Genomic DNA, 21,506 nt, shown 5'->3' with positions numbered 1-21,506 from the left:
GTGCAGTATTTGGATTTGCTCGGTTTTAAGAAAAGTATTTTAGAAGGCAGAGAACTAGTGTGATGATTTTTCCATGGAACCAATGAAGAATCAGCTGCTTTAAAAAAGGCCGCATTAATGTATTTGTGCCCAAACACTTGTAAAAGCCAGACCACCCATGGGGATGTGTTCATGTCAAAGCCACAGTGGAGTGACCTGTGCATCCCAGGGTTTCTGTTGCTGAGGTGATGGGAGGGGAGGCTGGGAGAGATGGCTGCCTTCTGAATTTGCAAGAGCCCTCCAGGTCAGTGGCACAGAAAGCTCACACCCCTCAGTGCATTAGAATCAATCCCTTAATTGTTTCAGGTGTGAGATTTTAGGGAGGCTGTGACCTAAGGGTTGCTTCAAAAGAGGTTGCTTCCTTTCCTCTATTCTAAAATGCTTTCTGTTAAAAGACCATTGATACAATGAAAAAACATCAAGAGCAAAACTGAGAAATCCTAGGACAGATTATGAAGACAATTGACTGAAATGTTTTTGGTTTTAGTGCATTGTAGCGAGAGGCAGGGAGTGGGAAAGTCACTCTCAGGGAGGAGATCAGGGCCCCTGTTTTCATCTGAAAGCAGCTGTGAAGAGGTGGACATTGGTTTTAAAAAGATAGAGTGGTTGTAAAATCAAATTTGAACTTTGCAAGTTTTATATTGTAAAATACCAATACTATAAAAAAACACCGGACATTTCAAAAAAAAACCCTTCAAAGTTATAGCTAGACAGACCAAAAAACAAAACAAAACAAAACAATCCTCATGGGCTTACTGTGCTGTGAGTGAACACGACCCCTTGCCTGTGACTAAGCACCCCTGCTGTTGCTCAGGGGTGAGGATGGCCCTAGTCAGCCTGCAGTTTTGTACTGAGAACTCGAGAATACCTCACAAGTGTAAGGATGAGATGGGCATTGTTTGTCCTCAGTGAGTTTTAATGCTTTGCAGGGATGGGTCCTGATTCCTTCTTCCACAGATCTTTCCCAGGCCCGGACAGAGTACCTTCAGGCCTCTCATTATAATGTTACAGTCATTTCAGCCTTCCCAGTTGAGTATCTGTATCTTAAAAGCAGACACCTGGAGTGGGTATAATTTAACCCCCCAAAAGCAATGTTAGTGATGGCATGCAAGCATCCCAGTGAAGGAGGTTGTTCTCTGATGGACGATAAGTCCTGTATTCCTCAAATTGTATCACAGCAGCATGGAAGTGTAACCACATTCCTTCTCTCAGTTGAATGCCCCAGGTCTTACAGCACATTCAGTGTTTCCAAACTTTTTATCAGTGTATTCAACTTAGTACAATATCTAAGCAATATTCTTGCTTAAAATATGATTATGGTTTAATTCTGAAAACTGCCAACAAACAACCGAAAACCAAAACAAGTCTCTTCTGTGATTTCAAGTTAGATATTATTATTATTTTGTTAAAAAGCAATGGTACTAATTTTTTCTTTTTCCTGTCTCTCCACTCTTTCCTTGTTTTCCTCTTTCCCTCATTAGAATAGGTCAGATGTTTGCTGGTCAGAACAGGAATGCCATTAATCACCCTGTTGCTACCCCACAGAAGCAGCGCCCAGCTTCAGGGAGTGAGACAGGATGGCTGCAGGACCCCGTGGCTGGCCACATGGCCAACTGTCCCCCCATGCGGGGTTTGCGGAGTAGGCATTTATGATAATGATGCTTGTAGCTTCATAACTAATCAATCTTGTGTTTTAATGCTCCCCACAGCAGCTTTCTCTTGCAACTTTGTGAGTTAGGTATGTCTTAAGAGTTAGGAGGCTGTTTGCCTGGATCGTGTGTCACATGTGAAGATGCCTAGCTAGTTAAGACCGCATCATCTTCATGGAAAAGATTTTCTGTTAGATGGGGATCCAGAGCACTGAGCACTGAGCGTGTGAGTTGGGAGGGTCCACCACGTCCTATCTGAGGAACCCAGGATGCCTGGCAACGAGAGGTGGCTGTTTTCCCTTGTTTCCGAATAATTCAGTGCATTTCTTCAGAGCCCATATTTCTTTTCACACATGTAGCAGACATTGAAACAAACAAACAAACAACAACAACAACAACAACAAAACCTGTGGGAAAAGGTTTAAAAGCTCTTTCTTATTAAAATAAAGATTTTAAAATAACCACAATTTTTCAAACCAGAAAAAGAAAAAAGTTGACTAAGGAAGTTCAAAATTGTGTGTGCTATGGCCTGACTGACACCCTTTGCATTGATATATTTTAAATGTATATAGAAAAAAATCAGGAAAATTAAAGAGACATTCTTGTTTAAAAAAAAATAGAGTGCCCATCCCTGAATTAAAACAAACTTTGGTCATAATTTTTTCTGTGTTTTTGGATTATCATGATCAAAATGCCAGCTATGGAGTAAATGGCCAGTACAAAGAATTGATTAGTTCGCACTTTTTTAATGTTTCCAGTTTCTTTCATTCCAAAAGCACCAAGCAACACACAAACACTGGGGCAAGCTAGAGATCTGACTTGTGAGTTGGGAAGATAGCCGTGGCCTCATTCTCCTGTGCTCAGCAGCTGGGAAGTGGAGTCTGGAGTGTGTGTGCCTGTGTGTGCATGTGCATTTATGTGGCTCCTGTCCAGAGATGCTTGTTAGTTAATATGGTTAAGTCTGTGGATGTTTTTTCTAATAATTCACAATACAACAATGCATGTTCACTTAATTTATAATCCTTGGAAATATGTTTCCCCCCCAGGAATTGCAGATAAAAGCAAGTTTTATTTCAAGGTCCATTTACTTAAAACAATGACAACAACAACAAAAAAGGAACCAAACAACAGCTCCAATAAACAAGACCACTCCACCCCCAAACATATACCCACACAAACACAAACAAAGCTTTTACCAGTTAATTCCATTAGATCTAGCCACACATTGCAGATAACTGAGTTAGGTTTCAGAGGAATATTTTGCTCTGGTCATCTCCCTACAGGGTCATTTGCTTGGCAGCAGGACAAAGCTAGACTCATGTCAACAGGGTTAATTGCAGCCACACGTAGGTGTTCTTTTTGGATGACAGGGCACTGCCTTAAAACTGATCTGCACACTGTTGAGGGACTAATTCTTGGCTTCCTTTCAGCCCTGTCCTTACCCGGTGACAGACTGCTGCTATCTACAGGCCCTCGGACACACTCATCTGGGTTTGCACCAAGTGTGGGAACAGGCACAGAGCTGGGTCAGAGGGCATGGAGCCAATGTCGGTACATGCATGTCTCTGCTTTTGTCCTGGCCTCGGCTTCATCTTCCTTTATGTAGATTTCACCTCTGCAAGATCCAGATTGTGCCATATGGGATTCCTGTGTATTACTAGTGAGGACACATGCCTGTGGGAACTATTCTAATGAAGGACCCACCCAGGCACTGCTGCCTGAGCAGTTGCTTTTCTCAGGAGAATTTTTGTAAGCCGGGCTTAGGGGTGATGTCCGAGGGTAAACACATTCTCAATGTCTGGGAAGTGAGTTGTGAGTCTGGTTCTTTACAGAGTGTGGGTATGGAAATGGGAAGTTTTAGGGTGGAATTTTCTGAAGAAAAAAATTTACTTTGTTTTCTTTGTATTTCTTTTCCTTTTATTTTTTCTTTCTATCCTTTATTCTTTTATTACCATTATTTTTGTGAATGGTCTTATGTATTTGCCTTTATCACTTCTTCTGTTTGTTTTCCTTTCATCTAATTATGTTTATTTTTAAAATACTATGCTTCAATTTTCTCTTCAATAGATTCTGTTGTTTATCTCTTACTTCATCTCACATTTCCTTCGCCTCATTCCTTTATCAGCCCTCATATATTTTGAAATTGTATCTCTTCCTCTTTTCCTCCTATGTGCTGTAACTTTGTACATTTCTGTTCCTCAGCATTGATGTTCTTCTCTTTCTTTTTGAAAACTCTATTGTTTCAAGCTGGTGTATGGTTTCACTTAATTATTTTTGGTAGAAGCATTCATTTTATAGCAACTAAATAAAAATAATATCAACAGACTTTTTTGTCTGTTTTATTCTTTCTACTCATTTTTTCTATCTTTACTCTATTTTAAGGCATTTTATCTTTTTATTTATTTTTTTAATCTCATATGTAATTCTTGCTTTCTATTTCATGAATGTATCCATTTCTGAATCTGAATTTCTTCCTACTCCTTTCTCTTTTTATAAATATATTTTTCTTCTCTTTCTAGTTTAAAGCATTTTAAATAAAGCATCATACAGAGGATATTAACTATTAAAAGACAATTCTCTGTATAATGTTACTACTTTTCAGAGCTTGAGATTGAGTCTTGTGTAGTTGAAGGACAATATAACTTGGAGTCAGATGGTGTGTATACAGACCTAACTCAGTCTCTAGATATAGGTTTATTTATGTCACTTATTCATTACTTACTGAATTTATTAAACATGTCTCAATGTCTAGTCTGTACCACCATGATCCTAGGAAAGTCTGTGCTTGTGATTAGCCTGACCTCAGAATTATCCTTGAAGTAACCCTCTCCTAGACTGGTTGATTCATTTTGGTGGGGCATTCAGGCTTTCTTCAAGAAAGCCAATTATGTACCATGACCATTTTCCTGATGACAACTTTTAAAGTTATCCGTAGGGGGAAAAATATCAAGAGCTGAGAAATACAAGGTTTCCTCTGATTTATGTTTTACAACTTCAATTAAATAGCTCATCTGTTTCAAATAATTTTGATCTTTCATAAAGACATATTCCTAATGTTAATCTCCTTTGTATTTATAGCTGGATGTGAACTGATGAGTAGGGATTTTCTTACCTGTGAATGATATGTTTTGACAGGTCCTGAAGAGCCCATTGGCTTCCCCAAATACCTGTGCTATGTATACTTGGTACTCTACAGTTAGAAATTCATTCCTTTAACTTAAGAATAGTTTTGTGTTAAAATAAAAATACACCTGGTCGGATAATATATTCAGTTATTAATGCCTCATAAGATCTTTTAACCTAAAGAATACATTTTGGTATTAGAAGAATCCATCCTCAGGGGGAAAATTGGGAACTACAGGGAAGTTTGGTTCTACTACAGATATAAGAAATTTGGTTCTACTACAGATATAAGAAATTTGTATAAAGAATACATTTTGGTATTAGAAGAATCCATCCTCAGGGGGAAAACTGGGAACTACGGGGAAGTTTGGTTCTACTATAGATATAAGAAATTTGTGTTTTGCTTCTTAGCAGCCTTACTACAAGAGCAGCTATTTGCCATAGAAAGAAACCTTTCATCATCCTTCATTGTCACAGTATTTCTAGGTCTTGGCTTATACATGCTGAACCAGATCAACTTTTAATAATTAGGCCTCTATCAATTTCAATATAGGGCCATCCTACTTCTAGGTAACATGGTAGGGTAGAGGAGATAAAGGAGAGAAATTAAGAACAATGTTATATTTATTGTTTTTTAAAAATTTATTGCTAGAATTCCAGCCAGGATGGAGGCATAGGCAGACATGCTTTGCCTTCTCATGCAATCATAGAAGGAATTACAACCAGATCTCACAAGAAGTAACACCCAGAATCATCAGAAAATAGAGCTGTATGTAAATCTGACAAGCAGGGATTTATTTTTTATTTTTATTTTTTTAAAGAAACCTCTTTTTAGATTTTATTTATTTATCTTTAGAGGGAAGGGAAGGAGAGAAGAAGAGAAATATCAATGTATGGTTGCCTCCCATCCGTCCCCCACTGGGAACCGGACTGCAACCCTGGCATGTGCCCCAACTGGGAATCAAACCACGATCCTTTGGTTTGTAAGCCCGCACTCAATCCACTGAGCTACACCAGCCAGAGCCTGACAACCAAGGATTTAAAGAAGCCATATTCATCCAGATGAGTAGGAGATGCAGAGTCAGGGAGATGGGCGGAGACAGGGTATGGCACCCAGAGACAGTGGTGGTGGAACTGACAATTCCACATTCAGATGTGGCAGACGCGTATTGGGAGGAACACCTCAGAAGTGAGCGATTCCAGACCAAGACCAGACAGCACAGCTGAGGGTTTCAGCACTGGGAAGATAAATCCCCATTACCTCTGGCTGTAAAATCCAGGGGTAAGGGAGGTGGCAGAAGAAACTGCTGGATGTTTGCCATTTAAAGGGCCCAAATGGACTTAGAACATTCACAAACCCACCCACTATGAGTTTCACCATCAGGACAGTGGATGGAAAGGCACAAGTTGCATACAGGAAGTGGATGAAGTGACTGGGAACGGGGTGAGTGCTGAGCAAACCTCCAGAAGACAGGCAGTGGCATTGTTCTTTCTCTGAGCCCTCCTCACACACATATCCACAAAGCAGTGAAGCAGGTCACCCCACACTGGCAAATATGTAAGGCTCTGCCCCATATAACTTCACAAATGTGCTAAGTCAGGGAGTCAAAGCATCTTTACCTAATACACAGAAATGGACATAGGGAGTCTGCCAAATTGAGGAGACAAAGAAATGTGGTCCAAATGAAAGAACAGAACAACACTCCAGAAAAAAGAACTAAATGAAATGGAGATAGCCCACCTATCAGATTCAGAGTGCAGAACATTGGTGATCAGGGTGCTCAGAGAACTCAGTGAGCACCTCAAAAGCATGAAGGAAAAAATTAAGGTTACACTAAGTGAAATAAAGAAAAATCTACATGGAACCAACAGCGAAGGGAAGGAAGTGAGGATTCAAATCAACTATATGGAACAAAAGGAAGAAAGAAATATTGAACCAGAGCAGAAAGAAGAAACAAGAATTCAAAAAAATGGGGATAGGCTTAGGAACTACTGGGACAACTTTAAACCTTTCAACATCTGAATCACAGGGTGCCAGAAGGAGAAGAGGAAGAGCAAGAAATTGAAAAGTTATTTGAACAAATAATGAAAGAAAACTTCCCTACTTCAACAAAGGTAATAGACTTAAAAGTCCAGGAAACTCAGAGAGTCCCAAACAAATTGAACCCAAAGAGGACCACACCAAGACACATCATAATTAAAATGCCAAAGGTTAAAAATAAAGAGACAATTTTAAAAGCAGCCAAAGAAAGCAGAGAGTTACCTGCTTAAAGAAACAGTCTGTTTAAAGAAGCAGACTTAAGCCCTGGCTGGTGTGGCTCAGTGGATTGAGCACCAGCCTGTGAACCAAAAGGTCACAGGTTCGATTCCCTGTCAGGGCACATGTCTGGGTTTTGGGCCAGATTGAAGTTGGAGGTGTGCAAGAGGCAGCCAGTCATTGTTTCTCTCCCACATCAGTGTTTCTCCCCTCCTTTTCTCCCTCCCTTACCCTCTCCATGAAAATAAATAAATTAAATATATTAAAAACATTTAATAGAAACAGACTTGAATTCCAAACAAACTTCCTGAGTCTCTGTGAGTGCCCTATGAAGCTCTCATACATTGCCTCTTTGGGTTTGCAATGCTCAGTGGTAGATTTTTTTTCTTTTAAAAGATTTTCTTTATTTATTTTGAGAGGGGAAGGGAGGGAGAACGAGAGGGAGAGAAATGTCAATGTGTGGTTGCCTCTCACTGGCCCCCTAGGGGACATGTCCCTCAACCCAGGCATGTGCTCTGACCAGGGAATCACACCAGTGACCCCTTGGTTTTCAGGCCAGCATTCAATCCACTGAGCCACACCAGCCAGGGCTCAGGGGTAGATTTTTCAAACCAATAACAAATAATCCCTCTATTACCTCTTATTACCTTGGCAGCACTTCATTCCATCTTTAGTCAAGAATTTTGGAGAGAAAGAAAACCTGTACCTTATCTGACTTCATTTTTAATTTTTTAAAAAATCATTTAATATAGAGATTGATTTTAAATTTTCATTTTGACTCCAATCTATATCAATATGACCATATGATTTAAGTTCAATTTAGGTTTTAAAAAGTATCAGGAAAATGAAATACTTCCCACTCTAGTCCAATTTTGCTTTCTTTTGTTAAAAATTCAAACACAGTTGAAGGCATTACTATAGTAAGATGGTTATTTTAAAAGTCATGTCTAGGGTACCTCCAGAGTTGCATTATGAGTTTACAAGAATACTATGATTCAACAGACTGTGTGATAATTGAAGAGGATTTGGGCAGGGCTCCATCCTGTTCCTTGATAGAAGAAAAAGAACTTAAACCATAGATATGGGATTGCTTTCTCCCCCTTTCACCTTCATTGCCAAGGCTAGTCGGCATGGAACAGGACATTTCTTTGGCTGGTCTGGGGCTGATTATCAGGTCAGATCCTATAGTTTCTATTTAGCTGACAGCCAGAGTAAAGTCATTTGTTTTATCCCAGGAGCTTGTACGAAGAGATACAGAGGGTTAAGAGACTCCTTATACATATCAGCTTGTACCAATATCCTACACTTGCACCATAAGGATGATATCTATGTTCATCCTTTCAAAAGAGGATGCTAAGCCTCAATTTTCCATTGTCAGAGGTGATAAGCTACTACAGAGACTCAACACGGAGAGCCACTAATCCCCATAAAAGGACAGCAACTGAAGAGAAGTCAGGGTCACTGACTAGAAGCTACACTAGTTTTACTGATAGAGGATATGTTGGCTAAAGACAGTTGTTTTATCTTCAGAACTACTCTACCAATGAATAAAGCTTGAACTTGTCACTACAAAAAATAACTTTGTTTGGAACACAACTAAGCCAATTAAAGAGATGGCTTCATTTTTTGAATTCCCAAAAGAATGAAGTATTCTTTGTATAGAGGAAATAATGCCCTTATATGCCCAAATTTTCCATGATCATTTTCTTTTTCATCTGGGTTTTGTTGAGCTGCCATGTGAACATGCACATGCCATGTATTTATCCGTAAGAGATATTTCTCTATTACATAGAATTGGACAACCTTAGTCACTGATTCTGTGACAGCTTATGCCTTAGTGTATGTGCTTCTGAATTTTCCCACTTAGGAAGACTGAAATTATTTGACCAAAGAGAAGCCTTGAAAACACCTTTATTCCCTGAATAGAAATGAAACTCCTCTACTGCTTCTATGAATTGTTCCTTACTTCTAATAAGTCATGCGCATAAGAACCTTCCTGAACAGTAGTAGTTTTTCTCGTTCATGTGTTTGGAAGGACCTAAGGAGCTACCGAGATGTCATTATTCTAGAAACACATTTTATACACAATGCAGCAGTTCCCCAGTGTTAATTCTGTAAATTGCGTTAGAGGATGAGGTAGACCATGCGTGGTAGGGTACAGAATGCAGATAAGAGATAACTTCAAGACATTTAACAAACAAAGCCTTGGCTAGGTGCTGAACACTTAGAGATTTAAAAAATTATTAAAGCCCTGGCTGGTGTAGCTCGGTGGATTGAGCGTGGACCTGCGAACCACATGATCGAGGTTCGATTCCCAGTCAGGGCACATGCTTGGGTTGCAGGCCAGTTCCCAGCAGGGGACTCACAAGAGGCAACCATACATTGATACTCCTCTCCTTCTCTCCTTCCCTTCCCCTCCAAAGATAAATAAATAAAATCTAAAAAAAAAAGACACTCGTCATTTAAAAAAATTATTAAAGACACTAGACTATGATGGATGACATTGACACATACAGTTATTGTAATGGCAATATGGATTACTGAATCCTTTCTAGCTTTAGTGTAATCCTTCTTACTGCAAAATTGCTTTTGATAGCGATTCTTGATGTAGCCAGTTCAGAGCAGTAAGGCAAGTAAGTTGTCTGTGGATTCAGTCACATTAACATTTTCAGATCTGGGATAAAAATGAAGTAGGATTCAAGTTGTATTTTAAATATATTAGTTTTCTGGTTTTGTATAACTAATAACTACAAACTTTGCAGCTTAAGATAACATCCAGTTTTCAGTTCACATAGGTCCAAAATCTCGCAAGGCGAGGCTCGGTTTTCTGCTCAGTGTCTCCCAAGCCAAAAATCAAGGTGTGTGGGCTGTGTTCTTACAAGCTCCCATGATTGTGGCAGAATTCAGTTCTTTGTGGGACGGAATCTTTATATGACTAAAGAATTCGTTTCCTTGCTGGCTGTCAACTGGGAGCTGCTTTTAGCTCCTGGAGCCCCTCCCCCACATTCCCTGCCATGTGGCTCGCTCCTTCTTCAAATCTGCAATGGAGAATCTCCCTCAAATCAAATTCCTTTCACATTTCCTTTTTTAGATAAAGCCCTGCCCGATTTTAAAATTAATTATCTTACTTTAATCTTTAACTGAGAACATGCTTATTGATTTTCCACACCCTGATCAGGGACTGAACCTTCAACCCAGGTATGTGCTCTGACGGGGAATCGGGAATCAAACTGGCAACTCTTGGCGTGTGCGATGATGCTCCAACCAACTGAGCCACACTGGGCCAGGATGCCCTGACCCTTTTTAAGGGCTCATTTGATTAGGCCAGACCTACTGTGGATTATCTATCTTCTCTTAGACTCAACTGAGGAGGGATTTTTTTTTTGATAAAGGATTTAATTACAATCGTAAAAGCCATTCAGAGCTGTACCTATGGTAGTTGTTGAATTGATTAACTGGGAGAGGGTGTGTGGATGCCTGGGAGCAGAAATTCTGGGGGACCATCTGAGAGTTCTGAATATTTCACCAGGAATATTGTTTTCCCAAATCTGAGTTAGTGGGGGTAATTTATTAATTTTGTTACAGGAAGAGTTTGGAAATAAAAGAATTTGGCCTCTGGGCTTTGATGATCAATGTCAAACCACTTAATGAATTGCTTTATTTAATCTTATACAGTTAATCCAAAAGAATCATGTGAATTTGGTTCAGTTTTTTACTGATATAGATATGAAAATTAACATAAGTAAAGATTTATATACATGTAAAAATAAATAAATATATTAAAAGTACTTTTATATATATCCCTGTAGGGGACAGACCTAACATACAAAATATGTAAGCTGAAGCCCAAAATGAAGTGATCTGCTTAAATCAAGCAGCTATTTGTTGTTTATTTAGAATTTGCTGTTATAGGCACTGTCTTCGGTTACTAAAATTGAAATGGGGTGCTGAAGTTAATAGTATCTCAAGTTAAATTCTAAATCTGATTAAATTTCAATTAAAACATTCAAGGTATTTTTAGTATATTCCAATTTACATGCAAGGACAAGCAAGCAATAATAGTTAATTTTTAGAAAAAAGTATTAATAAGAAGGAAGAGTACTCCAAATGGTACTTAACACTTTGGCAAAACTTCAGTGATTAACCCAGTGGGTCAGTGCAGAAATGTAGGCAGAAAAATGGAACATAATTAAAAACCTAAGAAAATCAGAACCACCCTGATATATTTGTATACACATATGTCTTTACTATAATTTTAATATATAATAAAGTTGGGACTTAAAATTACTCATATTGCATTATGAGAACTGTGAACTATTTGAGAAAAAATGGAGCTATATTCTTTTATCATACATAAAAATCAATTGCAGTTGATAAAATTGTAAAGGTTAACGATGAGAATTTAAAATCATATGAGAACATAAGCAGTAGCTTACACAAATGTTGATAGATTTAAATTCATAGGAAACAAACTGTTCTGAACATCAGAAAACTTTTTAAATAAAATAAAAGGATAAGTTATAAAATGTGAAAAAAATTCCATGTATATGGTAGGATAGGGTTAATACATCTACTACATAATGAGCTTTTACAAATCAATAAGTAAAGCAATTCAAAAAGAAAAAAGCAAATAAAGTAACAAATTCACAATGAAGAAATAGAAATGTCCGCCCTAAAAAAACCCACATGTTAAAAATAACTAATAATTAAAGACATTATAATTGAAGCAATGACATGCTATTTTTACCTATTAAACTGGCAATTTTTAAAGTTAATATTTTAAGAGTTGGAGAGAATGTGGATAAATGGTAGCTAATTAAACAATTTGTAGGGAAAGTCTCAAAGTAATCCTCTTTAACCTAGAATTCAGTTTTTATTAATATGTTTTAAAATAACTAAGAATAAATATAAAAACTGAGCTATAAATATTTATTGTAGCATTTCTCATAAAATTAGATATAGTGTAAATGTCCAACTATAAATTGTGCTAACTTCAAACTACACAGTTATAGAGTATTTTAAATTACTTTATAAAAGAATACTTCATTCCCTGATGAGTGTTAATATATATAATTTCCAAAGTATACTTTCTCCACCATCTATAACACACTATATACACGTGTACAAAATTATTAATTTGAGGTATCTATAAATAGAAATATTTTATATATAAAAATTATGTATATATCATTTTATATATGAAAGTTAATACATATACATCCCAAAATTAATATAATTGTCTCTGGATCACGGAACTAGAGGTAATCTGAATTTTGTTTTAGCCTATTTTTATTTTCTCAATTTCTTATGACACAAATGTATTACTTTTAATGTACCATCTTATTACAGATATTTTAATTACACAAATGAAACTGGCAATGAAACATACCATAAAAAGCACAGATTTTAGAATTTGGTGGACCCCATTTAAATCCTGTGAAATGATTGTGCCTGGATCAGGTGCTTGCCTTGCTCCTGTCAGCCATGGCCAGAGGAAGCAGGGTCACATGTTCAAAAGATGGGTGCCTAAGGACTAGTCATTAGCAGAAGTTTTGAGTGTTGTAACTAGTCTCAGGCATATGGCAGACTGAACAGAGAACTGTAATACAACAGGAAGGGGTAGGCTTTTGGATTGAATAAAGTGCTATGGAATCATGAAGAGAAAGAAAGAGGACTCCTGAGAAAATGTCACTGAAAAGTTAACTTTCAAATGATCTTTCAAGACACGATGATTCCCCGGCTGGAGAAGAGGAAGCAGAGCAAGTGAACTGTCTTAGAAGCAGAAGAGTCAACACGGAAAAAGGATGCTAAGCTAAATAAGTTAGTCAGAAATAGCTAAGGAACATATGATTTCACTCCTATGTGGGATATAAAACTGAAACTCAAAGACAGACAACAGCATGGGGGTTACCAGATGAAAGGGCGGTGGGGGTGTGGTAAAATGTAAAGGGGCCAAACATATGGTGGCAGCTCATGTATCATAGAAATGCACTTTTGAAACCTGGATGATCTTATTAACCACTGTTGCCTCAATAAAATAAATAAATAAATACATAAATAAATAATGAAAAAGTGTGTATTTGGAAAACAGTGAGGAGAATGGTTATTAGAGTGAGGAGTACACACAGAGAGTAGCTAGAGAGTCAGGAAAGAGCTAGCTGATTCTGACTAACTATTTAGGGCAACTACTTTTTCCATGTGTTTATTATTTCTGAAATTGTATTTCCATTTCAATAACTCCCAGCAGTCCCCCAGGGATTCTCAGCCCCAGCAGCACTGCAGAATCACTTAAGAGCAATTAAAAAGCAGGGCTGCCAGGGACCCCAACCTGGATTCAAAATCCACATTTGGGGGGATTGGGTTCAGGATGTATTAAAAGCTCTCTAGGTGATTAAAATGGCAGCAAAAAATGTCAAGAGCCCCTGTTATAAACTTTATTTGACCTGTCTGTCTCTTGTTTTCTCTATAGTCTCTAACTCCATCTTTTGGATTCAGGCTACTTAAAAATACATGTGACGCTCTCTGTGTATCACTGGAAGATTAGTAATCTTGGCCTATGATTTTTTAAGCCTATTGAGTCCACCTTGTGGCTTTTAGAGTTTGATAACTCATATCTAACTTTAATAGTTTCACCACATACAGTTTGTTTATGATTTGCAACTCTCAAATCTCTAACATAAACTCACTAAGAAATTTCTACCAACCTTGATCTTTTGTCCCACAGCCAGGCAGGCTACTGGAGCCTGTGCAAATGCCCTTCGTGGTGGGCACCTACTTCTTGCTTGTTCTTACAGTCAGCCCTGCAGTGCTTTTCTGCCTTTCTTGGCTACAACCAGTCATCAACAGACTCTTCCTTTTGGGATTTTTATCTCTTGTATGATACTGCTCTCAAAAGTTCAGTTAGCTTTCCTCTAATCTTCTTATAGGTCAAAATTTTAACAAAGACTATGATTTACTCTTAAAACATTTATCTTTTTTTATAATTGTCAATAGTCAGGTTTTCCTTTCCTTTCTTTTTTTTTTTTCTTTTGAGACTTAGAACTCCAGGCTTCCTTCATAACCACGTTATTTCTGAATAAGAGTATGAAAGAATTCAAACTCCTAAACAATGCTACTTTTTAAAGAGGGCATTGGTAGGATGCAAATTACTTCTGTTGTAGTGAGGGTTAGCCAGGCTGTGTAGGTTTTCTCACCTTTAATAACTTATGGGTGAAGCAAGGGATTCATTAACATAAAAGGCACCAACCATGGCACCATAGTCCTGAAATTAATGAACACATAATAAATCCCTGCTCTCTCCAGCAAACTCCAAATGACAGAAGTTAAAGAAACATGTTCTTACAATCCATCAGTTTCTACCTTACCTTGATAGCCGTCCTGAATGCCTTCCAGTGCCAAAGCAGGGTAGAGTTGTAATTCAAAAAGAGTAAAATTTTCAAACCTTAACCACTAAAAACCACTTTGGATTTATGAACCAGAATCAAAATTTTATTTCTTCTCCCAAGCGTGAAGCTCTAAAAAAAAAAAAAAAGGGGGCCATATGGGAGCTTACCTGTCTTGCCTTCATAAGAATGCAACAGACTGTAATGTTCTTTTATGGGCCTCAAATGCATCAACCCAAACTTTTTCACCTTTGAGACTCGTAATGTATAAATATTCGAGAACCCCTCAAATTGCCTAAACATGAGTTTGTCATACTGACTGTCGGTCGAGTAGATAATGAGGACCATTCCGCTCCTCCAGTTAATTACCCTCCAGGGACTGGGTGTGCTCAGTTTCTTCAGATCCGTTTCCGCTAGCCAAAGTCTTCACTATTTTCTCAGCTTTTAGGATTGCTAGACTCCTCATTTCTTTTGTTGTTTAACATCATCTGAAAAGCAGCGTGTTAATCTCTGAGAAACTAAATGCTGTCTTTGGGATGGTAAAAAACCCTGTACTTAAAAGGCTATTTAAAATTTTCCTATCAAATGAAGTCATGTTCCTGATTTTCTTTGCAAACATGATTAGATATTTGATTTATAACTTATTTCAGGAATACATTATGCCATATAATCTTAAAAACTGTGATGGAACAAATACAGGTTTTCCAGAATGGAAGTGGAACTAAAAATCTTCAGTAGTTAGGCCCACTGGTAGAAATAAAAAAGGTTTTCTCCCATAGTTAAAAACTGGTAGCCCACTGTGGAGTGACACTGGGAACATACCTATTATACAGGGATAGGTGATAATTAAGAAGATCTCACACTCTTCTTAAATATTTCTATCCACCAAAGACTTTTGGTAATATTGAAGAGGTGGTAAGAATGAAAAGAAACTATTAAAAATTAACACCATATTTTCGATTATGAAAATTGGCTATGTAAAAGGAAAATACATATTAACACATTAATGTGGAATGGTTGTGGTGCCCGTGTATTCAGAGCCTTGCCTGGTCAGGCCTCCCGTTTCTCACCGAGGCTGGAGCATGAGGGACTTGCTCAGAGTTCCACAGGAAGCCACTGGGCATGTGCCTCCAGCATCTCAGTAGGAGAGAGGAAAATGGAATTGGGGGTATATGTCCCACATCCTCTTTGGTAAATGCTGACTCCTTTTCTGTTTTTCTCTACATGGGGAACTATATAATACTAAATATATATAAATTTATGTATGATTAACCATTGTTAACCCTTTCCTTTATAAGTAGATGAGAAAGTGAGCATTGCGTTAGAGCTGATTATCATCAGCTGTAGTTCAGGTGATTCTCACTAATGCGCTGTGAATCTTTTGGAATATTGTACTCTTAATGAAATTGATAATTTACCTGTTACTGTTGATGGAGGCCACATGTAACTAACTGGTGCATATCTAGGTCAGTGTTTTCAAATCATATCCATTCCATCCAGTTGTGTTTTAAGAAAAAAGAGTTCCCTGATGAAGTACGTTTGGAAAACTTGGCTGAAACAGTTTAGCAAGGTTCTTTCCTATAGGGCTTCTTAGAGCCTGTAATAATCAAATAAGTTTTGTGGATTCCTTTGTTGGGATAAACTTAAAATGTTTTCCAAATATATTTGTCTATGGAACTCATTTTTACTTGTCTTCACTAAGTAAGTATTAATATTCAACCAGGGTGCTTCTGAGAAACACAGTGCGAAAATGTAGTTCTGCCCTGGCTTGTGTGGCTTAGCTGGTTGGAGTTGCAGGTTGGATTCCTGCCCAGGTGACCTACCTAGGTGTGTGATCTCTAGCCTGGGCCCATATGGGAAGCAAACAATTGATGCTTTTCTTTCACATCGATGTGTCTCTCTCCCTAAAAGAAAAAAAAAGTCCTCGGGTGAGAATTTTTAAAAAAATGTAGCCCTAAAACATCTCTTTCAGTTTCTTTGTAAATCAGTTTTTTATGTAACTCATTTCTAAAATATTTGTCTTGACACTTATGATCTCAACTTAAAATTTCCTAGAGTTCTATTATGAGCAAATAGTTCAAGTGGGTTCTGTAACTTGGTAGTTTTCTTATAACTGACCAAACTGGGTCTCGTCCACATGACACCTTGTCTCATGACCCAACAATTAGTGTTGAAGAAAAAAGTTTTTATTTATAGGATTGCAACCTTGGGTGGGTGCTGAGAGCCCTCCTGCTCAGAGCCCTGTTCTCCCACGAGACCCAGCACTTTTTCTGCTTCCCACAAGGCTATGAGCCAAAACCATGTCCAGTTGTTCCCGATATCCTTATCAGTTCTTAAACTGGCTGCACAAACAGATCTCCCTCCTCTCTATAATGCACTTTTGTGGGTTTCAAGTCTCCATCTTCTCATAGCAGCTCTCTCCTTCAGGATCTGGGGTGCACTGTCCTCAGACTCCATGTAGTGCTTCAGGGAAACGTGTGCTGTGTTGCACTGGATCATGGTGGAATCCAGGGAGGCACATGGCCCAAGAGAGTGAGTTCTCTGCACATCTTTCAGAGAAGTCTGAAGCTCAACAGTTCAAGTTCAGTTCTAAGCACCTCCCACGAATCCTTACTTGGTTAGGTGGGTCCCCACACAGCTCCATCTGCTCTCTCCTTACATCCTTTCCTCCTGCCCATGTGGTTGCTACCTCACTACAGACTGCACAGGCATCTTCCTCCTAACTACCTCAGGCCACATGGTGGAAAAAAACCCTTCTCTTTCAGACCACCCTTATTGTAAATGCTCAGCCTGGGACCTCTGTGACCTCATATCTGGCCCCTCCCATGATGTGCTACTTTTGCCAGTTCCCCTGTGTATTTTACCTTCTTTCAGCTGCCATTTTTAGTTAGGGCAAGAATTCCCATGACACAGGAACATCTGGGGTGGGCATCCACTGTCCTGGCTATGTCATGGGTCCCAATATACATTTTATCCAGGGTGACAGAATAGCTATTAACTACCATAGGTTATGCAAAGTATCTTAAATGCTGAATTATCCACTTCCTCTTCCCCCAAATGAGGTTTTGGGGGAATATACTCTATTTTGGGGACTCTCACTCTGCACACTGTTACAGGCTCTCTGGTCTCCCTTCCCCATTTGTCCAGAAGTCTCCTTTGATGTTCTCTTCTTTCAGCCCAGAGACCCACTTTCATTCCACTTGCCATTGTTCGTTTGAGTGTGGTCCCCTTCATTGTGCTGCAAGTTCCTTGAGGTCAGGGGCTACGAAGTATTCTTCCCATCCCCATTTTCTAACATAGGGCCTATTGTTTATTAATTTAGCAAACACTGTTTTTGACACTGCAAATAAGACAAACAAGAATTCAGCTTTTCTAGAGCTTCTATAGTCTTTTGGAGGAGAGAAGGAAGTAATTGTCATAAGATGTGAGAAATGCTATAGCAGAAGAAACGCAAACTGTTCTCAGGGAAGCACTCTAGGGAAGGTTTCCTGAGGGACTGATACCTATTTTGAGACCCGAAAATGAACAGAAACTAGTGGCAGGGGCATGTTGTAGACTTTCCTGGAATATGTACTGGAAGAATTAATGTACTCCTGGAGGAAACAGAAGCTTGATCACCTTATTTTTATGGAATCATTCTGTTTCCTTTCACTGAAGCCATTTCTTTAATTGTTAAAATGATTGAATCCATTTTTGAAGTTTCATTAAGGTTTTGGAGACTTGCTTAAGAGGTTTACTTTCAGAAGTATTTTATTGTCCTCACATTCTTATTGCTACCATTACTGGGATTCATTGCAAATTTTTATCAGTACTACTATTTAGTACATATTTTCTGTGCAAAATAACTTTTATAAAATTTGCAATTAAAATTTTATTCATAGAAATGGTATAAAGCAGTGAAATATTTACATCTGCCATGTCTCTGCATCAAATGGTGTTTTATACATAGATAAGCTCTTTTATAATGCTTTTAATCATTACTATAATGCTCAGTAAGTTTTCAAAGTCTCTTGTATTATTTGATACAATAAATTCACAATTTCAAATAAGTCATTAATTCCCCAAATAACCATGAAAAGTATACAATACCAGCATTATTCCTTTCTAAGTAGCCCAACTCCACAGATTAAGAAGAAACTGAGTCAGAAGCATGACAAATAATTAGTCTGGCCAGGAAGTGGTATTATATAGGGCACTTAGCTATTTTTGGATTAACAAACATTTATTCATTTTGTTTCTTATGTAAATTTGGCACATTTCTTTACCTCCTGGATAAGTGCTTCATTGAAGAGAATGCCGTGAATTGGTCTTGGTCATCTTACATGAGAAATTATTTGTGCTTAGAGAAATAATAATTTATGCTCTACTTTACAGATCACATAATGCTTAGCAAAGAAAGGCTGTCTGATACTAGTTTTAGTTTTGAGTCCCTGGCACTTTGTTATTCATTGGCAAAGGCACTTCAAAATGTTTAAGCTATGTAGCTATTCCTATTCTAATACCATATGCAGGTGCAGACTGCTTGTACACACCATGGTGTTCTTGTACATTTTCTTAGCTTAGGTCTGAAAGTATTTTTCAGCGTTTTAGAAGTGACTGCATGAGCAACAAATTAAGAACTGGATTTTTTCTGAATATTAAGATAGAAATCTGTTGTTTATCAGTAACTGTTTATAAATGTAGCAGGAAACAAAAGAAGATCACAATGTGGTTGACTCTTTGGCGATTAAAAATGACCAGATTAAGTGGTTGGAAGGCAGTGCCTTGAATTTAACTGTCCTAACTCTTTCTGCCCCACAGACTCAGATTCGTGAATGCCGGACCATCTCTTTTACTTAGAGATTATTCATTCATCTCCTGAAATGAGTGAGGGAAGCAGCTAAGAGCAAAGGAAGGTAAATAAATTTTTGAAAAGCGAACACAGGTGCCAAAATATCCTTGCACTATTTTACCTATTACATTTAAGGAGAATGCCTCATCACCTCACTTAATTCTAAAGCCCGTTAGTAGTTTTCTAGCCAATTAGCACTTTAAGCCAGAATATTACTAGTGAAGACTGGACACAGGAATAGTGATGGTAGTAAGTCACTTGCAGGTAGTTGGTAAGTACGGACAACTGGAAGCCCAAAGAGACAACATAAAAAAATGAATATCAGATACAAGAAATAAAACATAGCTGTACAAATCTTCTTTCAGAGCAAATAAACTCAAAATTAAGAGCCAATTACTGCACAATAATTAATGCTTATGATGATGACTCCAAGTCACCAATAAAATGATTATATCAATATAATCAATTTGAGAAGGCAAGGAAGTATGAAGTACATTTCAGAAGGACTTATAAAAAAGAGTTGAAGTCAACAAAAACACTTGATAATATGCTCTAGTTGTGTGGAAAAGCTTATCCCCCATCATTGGTAAGAATGAGCAGGCATTGTACTAAAGTAGCTGGTGTCTTCAAACCATAGTTGAAACTTCCTACAGACATTTAAGTTTTTTAAAATAATGTTGGAGGGCCACAAAATCTGAGGCTTTGTTTTCCAAGTAATACTAAGAAAGGAAAGCAATCAATTATAACTATGTCCTTTTAAATTAATTGCTCTTTCATTTGTTTTATTTTTTCATGAAAATATTGGTGTCTCTTGTCTCTTTGCCCTCTTCAGACAGCCATTTAATGTCTGTCAAATGTCATGTGACATATAATAATACATGGTTATATATGAAGTCTGTCCAGAAAAAGTCCAGCCATTGTTAATATAACAAGAACAGTTCATCCATCAGTTTGCATGATATCTATGTAGCCTGGTAGCCAAGGAGAGTGGACTGGAATGTGCATGCATGAACAATGATGACTTCACTGGACTAGTTAGTGGGAGCAATAGAGGCCATTGAGTGAGCATGTGTACTATGTATCCAATCTGATTCAAAATGAGTGAGTGAATAGAGCAATGAATCTGCATCAAATTTTGCATCTAGCTTAACATTCCCCGTGGAAACTATTTAGGTGATTCATAAGCCTGCAGCTATGGGCAACTGGTGATTGGCAACTTCATCATGACAACGAGCCTGTATCACACCTCATGAAGAGTTTTTTGGTGAAACATCAAATCACCCAGGTCCTCAGCCTCCCTACAGCCCAGATTTGGTGCCCTGTAACTTCTGGCCTTTCCTAAAACTAAAATCACCTTTGAAAGAGAAGAGATTTCAGACCATTGATGATATTCAAGAAAATATGACTGGGCAGCTGATGGTGAGTGACTTAGAGAACTTTGTGAGGTCCCAAGTGCCTACTTTGAAGGGGACTGAGGCGTCGTTGTCCTGTGTACAATATTTCTTGTATCTTCTATCTTCTTCAATAAATTTCTCTATTTTTACATTATATCCCTGGAGTTCTTCTGAACAGACCTTGTATAACACTGTGAAATATATGTATGTGACAGCTAGTCACAACTATGCCAGTGAAGATGATCAGATTATATGATACATTTTATAAAGACTACATGAAATTTACATCATAGTGTACTACCATGCTCATCTCTGTGGTGCTAATTTTTAAAATCATCTTTTTTCCTTTAAATTAACCAATGCATGGAAAAAGATAATGCAAACTAAAATTATGATTTATGGATTTAAATATACATTCTTTGAAATCTCAAGCTTTTTCCATGCACTGGTGGTCAATGTATAACTTCTAGACCAGCTGAAACAAATTATTTGTGAGCATAAAGTAATGCTTCCCAAGCACGTTATTTTTTAAAATTTTCAAGAAAAAATTTACAAAACACGTACCAATCTCATATGGGGGAGCAACATCAGAGCAAGGCTATGTGTAAAAGTAGGAAATATTATTAAACAAAATGAAAAAGAAAACAAGAAGTAAAGAATAGAAAAACAGTTGTACCTGGAAAAACCAGAAAAGTAGAGGAATTTTTAAGAAGCTTATATTTTAATGATCTGGTAACAGAGAAGAAAATGAACTCATAGTGTGACTTGATTTGCTGGAGTACCATGATGACTACATCTGACCTCCCAGTTGTTCCATGTGCAAATGGAACC

This window comes from Sturnira hondurensis, unplaced genomic scaffold (genome assembly GCF_014824575.4).
Source record: "Sturnira hondurensis isolate 20B ecotype Veracruz unplaced genomic scaffold, ASM1482457v3 Scaffold0021354, whole genome shotgun sequence".
In the NCBI taxonomy this organism is placed as follows: domain Eukaryota; kingdom Metazoa; phylum Chordata; class Mammalia; order Chiroptera; family Phyllostomidae; genus Sturnira; species Sturnira hondurensis.
The sequence above is the reverse complement of the archived record's forward strand: the minus strand, read 5'-3'. Positions refer to the sequence as shown.